Below are 6276 nucleotides of genomic sequence, written 5' to 3'. Positions count from 1 at the left end.
CATGATCCCAGCATTGGATCATGAATTAATCAGAAACTCTAGAAACTGTCCCAGTGACTGCATGAGGCTTTGGGGGGGACATCTAGACGTAAACCATAACATCATGTTATCATAAGTAGGGCTTTTTCAGAGGTGCTGGATCTAGGGTCTGTGATTGATTTATGGTACATTTCTGGAACAAAGAGTATATGACTGACTGCTAAATTGGTCCACTGATTGATTGGGCACCATCCTATTCCCAGTAGCCTAGGTCTAGTACTAAAAAGGCAGAAATATATTGCTGAAGTCCCTTGTTGCTTTTGCTGTCTTCTGCCCACCATGCGCTGTCCTCTGCAAAGTTACCCTGCCTTGGAGCCAGCCCCATCTGGACTGAGACCTCTACAAAGTGTAAGCTAAATAAACATTTTCCCCTTTAATTTTGGGTATTGGATATTTTGTCTCCGCAATGAGAGAAAAAAACTAAGATAGTCTCACAGGTTCCCTGAGCACCCTTCACTTTGTTGTCTGTTTTCTCTGTAGTTCAAGTTGGGTAATCTCTATTATTCTAGCTTTGAACTTGCAGGATTCTTTCCTGAGTCTTCCATTCCTGTATAACACATCCAGTGACTTTCTTGCTGCTTTCACACTTTCATATGCCGAATAATTGCAGGTCAAACCATCACAGTCAGATGCTGTCTGTGGTGAAGAGAATGGACACTTCTATGCAGCCTGGCTAATTCCCACCTCAGTTCTGCCACTCCTGTGTCATGAAACAGCTCTGAGATGTGCTGAGAAACAGCTGCTATTGTTCCTGACACTCCACTCATTCAACTTGTAGACAAAGATTGGATTGGCACTATGATATGCCAGGTGCTACTCTAGGAATGTTGGGTCGAAGCCTAAAGAACACAAACACAAATCCATGCCCTCCTGAGACAGGTCACAGTCTGTCACAAATGACAGCACTGTCAAATGACAAATGATAAAACTTTCATCAGGGGGTAGTGCTCAGGGTTCACCAAGGTGAATTGACTTTGGCTCACATTAGACACTTGGGGAGTGCTGGGCTTTTGAAACAACAGAATGTGAAAGAGTGCTACCAGAGGAATATTACCATGAGCTCACCGACAAAGGTATGCACCCAATAGGGACACAAGGACAAGGACTGGAAGGCACTCAGCACTGTTTCTGTAAGGAAATAACATGCTCCCAGGAAGACAAACTGTCCATCTCAGACTCCACTTGAGTTATTCAATGTGCCCTGGAATCAATAAGGATGTTAGTTTAAAATGAAGGTGTCTGGGTGTGGTGACCATGTATCTCTCCCTTTTTATTTTTTAACACTTTTGTTTTTTAAAGAGAGTACAAAATAGTATTAAAGCAGAAAAATTGCAAATGATACAGAATTTTACTAAACAAAGTAATATGAATTTGACAGTATTTGTTGTCTCGCATAGTGTTGTCTTCAAATTAGTTGTTGATATTACCAGATATATGCATGAAAAATTAGAAGAAAGATAAAACAAATATATAAGAAATTAAGAACAGGAAAAGTCAAAGAATTTTTTAAAAGGAGACAAAAAAATTAAACATCAACTGCTCTTTTCCATAGACCAACAGAAATCCACAGTACAGTTGTCCAAACCACCCTGTTTCCATACATAGATATATCTGTTTCCCTCACCCCCTTTCCTGTCTTTCTCCTCAGCTCAGTAATTCCTTCCTTCATTCCCTTTTTCCAGTATCTATTGTATCTTCTGATTTTATTTTCTCTTTCAGGTTCTCACACTAAGGAGACAATATGGTGTTTGCCCATGTGAGTTTGATTTATTTCACTTAAGAGTATGTTCTCTAGTTTCATCCATTTACCAATAAAAGCATCAAATTTATCCTTTTTTATAGCTTTATGATACTCCATTGTGTAAAGGCACCACATCTTCTTTATCCATTCCTCAGTTGATGGGCATCTGGGTTTCTTCCAATATTTAGCTATGACAAATTGCGCGGCTATAAACTTGGATGCACATATATCACTGTGGTATGTTATTTTTCAGTTCTTCTGGAAAAACACCCAGGAAATTCTCTTCTTTCATTGCTGTATTAATTCCATCTTACAGCTAAGCACTAGCCAACCCAGGACAGAGAACACTTCCTCCCATCTTATACATACAGAAGAATGGCTGTGTGACTACCTTCTGGCCAGTCATATATAAATGAAGTTGTCATAACACAGCTTTCAAGAAGGTCATTTATACATAGTGGGGCTTTGGCTTTCGCTTTTTTTCTTCTCTCCTTCCTCTTTCCTACTGGCTAGATTGGAATTTTGGCAGGAGCCCCAGAAGTGATCGTTATACTGCAACAAGATAGATGTCTGAGGCTCTGGAGGCGGAGATATCCTACTGGTTCTGCACCACCCACTTCTCTCAAACATAAAAGAGAAACAAATGTCCATCTTATTTAAAACCTCCAGTACTTCTATTACTTCTGGCTGAACTTCATCTCACTATCAGGGTTCACTGAACCTAAATGGGGAGTGGGCAGGAATGACGTGTTAAGCTGCGGGCTTCTGGACCAAAGGAGCTGCTGCTATTGTTCCTGATCCTCCATTCATTCTACTGGTAGACAGATATTGGATTGGTACTACGATATGCCAGGTGCTACTCTAGGAATGGCAGGTTGAAGATGGAAAAACAAACACAAATCCCTCCTTCCTGAGACAAGTCACCATCCGTCACTCTGCTGTACACTTGCCAGACTACTCTGGGATTGGAGTTCAGTTTCCTAGTGTGTACAGAGTATTGCATGCTGGGAAGGCATTGGCACAAATATTCCATGCAGCTGCTCACATGGGTCACCAGAGTCAGCCCAGTCAACTCTGACTGTGTTACTAAACACCACCACGAAGCTTTGGAGGTGGGAAGTAGTCCTGCCACCCTGTGAGCTCAGGTGAGGGCCACTTCTCCACCACATCTTCACTAAGCACACTCTCCCTGCCAGTACAGTAGCCCCCTTCCCCTCAGTTTTGCTTTCTATGGTTTTAGTCACTCATGGCCAGCTACCACCTGAAAACATAAAAGTGGGAGATTGTAGACTTAAAGTGGTCATAAATTCTAAGTAACACATATGATAATATATTATGATAATAATTGTATTTTAGTATTAACCATGGTTGTTAATCCTTTATAATGCCTAACTCACACATTAAACCTCACCAGACCTATTTGTACACAGGAGTCTAAAACTTCTGAGATTGCAAGCACCTAGCAGGGGGCTTGGGGCATGCCCTTGTGGAAAAGAGGGGCTGCTGTGCTTGGAGGATGCGGCCAAGCTTGGGAGCCGGCTGATAGTGTGCTCATCAGTGCTTCCCTGACCACTTCACTAAATCTGCCCAAACTGCCCCCATTCGGCCTGGATTTCACAGCATGCACAGGGCAGAAGGGAAATGGCCACAAAGGAAACAGGTTACTTGGGCTTCCTTTGAGGATCACAGGAACAAGAGTAGCTCTTCTGTTGCTCTTCCTGAGTCAAGGCTTAGGAGCTTTTGAGGCATTTACCTCATGACAGTCCTGAGAGAAGTATTCCTATCTGCATTCTGCAGATGCAGAGACTAAGAGTTAAGCAAATTGCTTATATGGTATGTGATTGTGGTCCTTGGTCTTTCTTTACTTCTTACAAAGACATTTCTATCACACTTCAAGAAAAATATGCTATGTTAACAGCTACTGTAAATTTAGACTCTAGACTCCTATGCAGAATATTTTTGTGAAATAAGAATTGTAGGCAGGATCAGCTCAGAAGCATGCTCAGCTCTTAAGTACAGAGGCTGAGAAATGGTAGCTCAAAAGAAAAAAAAGGGCATTTTTTTTCTCTGCCTGCTGGAAACGGTACAGGACCACATGACAGCTTTGTGATGCCATCAAAAATCCTGGGTCCCTTTGAGCTCTCTGCTTGTTAGCTCTTCAGTGTGACCCACATACTTATGTAGTGAGTCCTCTGTATCTGCATGGTTCGTTCTCATCTGAAAATTTAACCAAAGACAGATCCCATCTACAGATTTAACCAATGAGTACAGATCTATACTAAACATGGACAGATTTTTTTTTCTTCTCATTGTTCCATGAACGACACAAGAGGAAGCTGTTCACATAGCATTTCCATTGTACTCAGTATTTGAAGTCATCTAGAGATGATTTAAGGTCTTACAGGAGGATGTGCATAGCACCTGTGCAAATGTTATGCCATCTTACACAAGGGACTAGAGCACCTCGGGATGTTGGTATCTGCAGCATCCTCTGGGGACACTGAGGGACAGCTGTACTTCTATTTATTGTATTTTATTTTATTGAGAAACAAATATCAATGAAACACTTTCCATGCTGATTAATAGGACATTTTCAATAATTAATAAATTGCATATTGTTATCTCCTCAGCGGTCATCCACTGCACAAGAAGCATCCAGGACATCCCATCCAAACACTACTACTACAAATCCTTCCTCTCAATGAACCAAGCAAAAGCAGCCATACATCTATCCTAACTATGCTGTATATACAAATACAAAATGGTCCTTCCTCCGTATCCCCCCTCTCCAGTTCAGTCCTGTCAGAGATAGGTATTCTATTGCCATCTAAATATTATAGGTGCTTGAATACAGCAAAACAATCCAACACAGTCCAGTAGTCCACAATAGTAGGGGGTTGTCCACAGAAGTTGTTGACTAGAGCCTTTTACAGCTCAGCATATTAATATGACTTTACTTTGTATACCTCCTTTTTATACTTTTCTGCTAGATGCTTAAAACCAAGATAAAGCAAGACCTATATAACAAGAAATGTAACTTTTGTATCTGATAAGGTTAGTAAAGTACCCTCAGGATTTATCCTATAACCCTGTACTGCATTTTATAGATCCTTTGTCAGTGTCAGCCATGTTGTACTTCTAAATAGCTGCCGGAGGTGGCAATAGGAGGAGCAGAGCATGAAACGTAGTTGAGCTGAATGGCTTCATTTGGGGGGAGCTTCTCTTTCAAACCCCACTAACAACTCTAGAAACAGTCTACTACCAGACCTTGGTCACCTGGCATATTTACCTGCAAGAGAAGCTAAGAAATAAAAGGGTTCGTGTTTGGTTTTGTTTGATTTGCTTTTTGTTTTTATTTTGGTATAGTGTTGCCCAGAATAAAATCAAGATGATACTAGTGAGGGAGAAGGTGACAATGGATCCCAGGTGGGCACACAGCAGGAACAAACCTAGAAGATCTAGGGCATTATGTGGATTCAGAAAATTTCCAGGCAAACACATTGCTGCCAGGCTCCATTGGGTGAATGAGTGAGAAAGGGCACCTCTGTGGGAAGCTTTCACATCATCCCTACCCTAGGCATGGGAGCATGAGCCCAGCCCCCAGAGCAAGTTTGCTCAGGCTACTGTAATAAGAAACTAAAGGTTGGGATGGGGGGGGTCTTAATTAACAGGGACAGATGGTCTCACTCTGCTGAAAGCCAGAAGCCCCTGACCAAGGTGTGGGTGGGGTGATTCTTCCCAACAGCCACCAGTGAGGGAGAAGCTGTCCTAGGCTTTTCTCCTTGGCTTGTCCCTGGTTCTTCACATCATCTTTTTTCTTTCTGTGTCTGTCCCCAAATACCCCATCATACTGGCCTAGAGACCCTCATGGGGACATCACGTTAGCTTCATTACTTCTATCAAGATTCCCTCTCCTAGACCCAGTCCTAGCCCAGGTCCGGTGAGTGTGTGGGAGAGCTTCCAACTAGCCTGTGCCGGCGGGACCTACTGGTCCCAGCCCAGGTGCAGCATGGGTGAAATCCTCTTCCACACCCTTGGGACACCCCCCATGACTCTGTAGTACCACCCCAACCCCGCCTGCTGAGTAGGAATTTCTGCCACATTCCGGGAACCCCCAGATCCAGTCCTAGCTCAGGCCCAGTGAGTGTGAGGGAGAGCTGCCTCTCCCCCCTACTCCATCTTGTCCCCTCCAAACTCAGCTCAGGCCTGGCATACAAGCCTGAATGAAACCCTGCAGCTGCAATCCCTGCAGAGAGTATAGGGGACAGAACCACCCAGGTAGTCTAAGGAGCAGAACATCTTGCCAGAGGGGCACAACAGGTTCACCCCCAAGGGCAGCAACAGGAAAGACCTGAGCACAGCAGCCAGACCCAAGCCAGGCACAACTGGACAAATCCAAACTTTGTAGATCTGCACCTGAACTTCAGTAGGTGCTAAGGTTATAACTGCAACAAAGATCTACAACAAAGGTCAGAAGACAGTGCTACACAAAATGA

The sequence above is a fragment of the Octodon degus genome, unplaced genomic scaffold (genome assembly GCF_000260255.1).
Source record: "Octodon degus isolate 3935 unplaced genomic scaffold, OctDeg1.0 scaffold00254, whole genome shotgun sequence".
NCBI classification, from domain to species: domain Eukaryota; kingdom Metazoa; phylum Chordata; class Mammalia; order Rodentia; family Octodontidae; genus Octodon; species Octodon degus.
Note: the sequence above shows the minus strand (reverse complement) of the source record.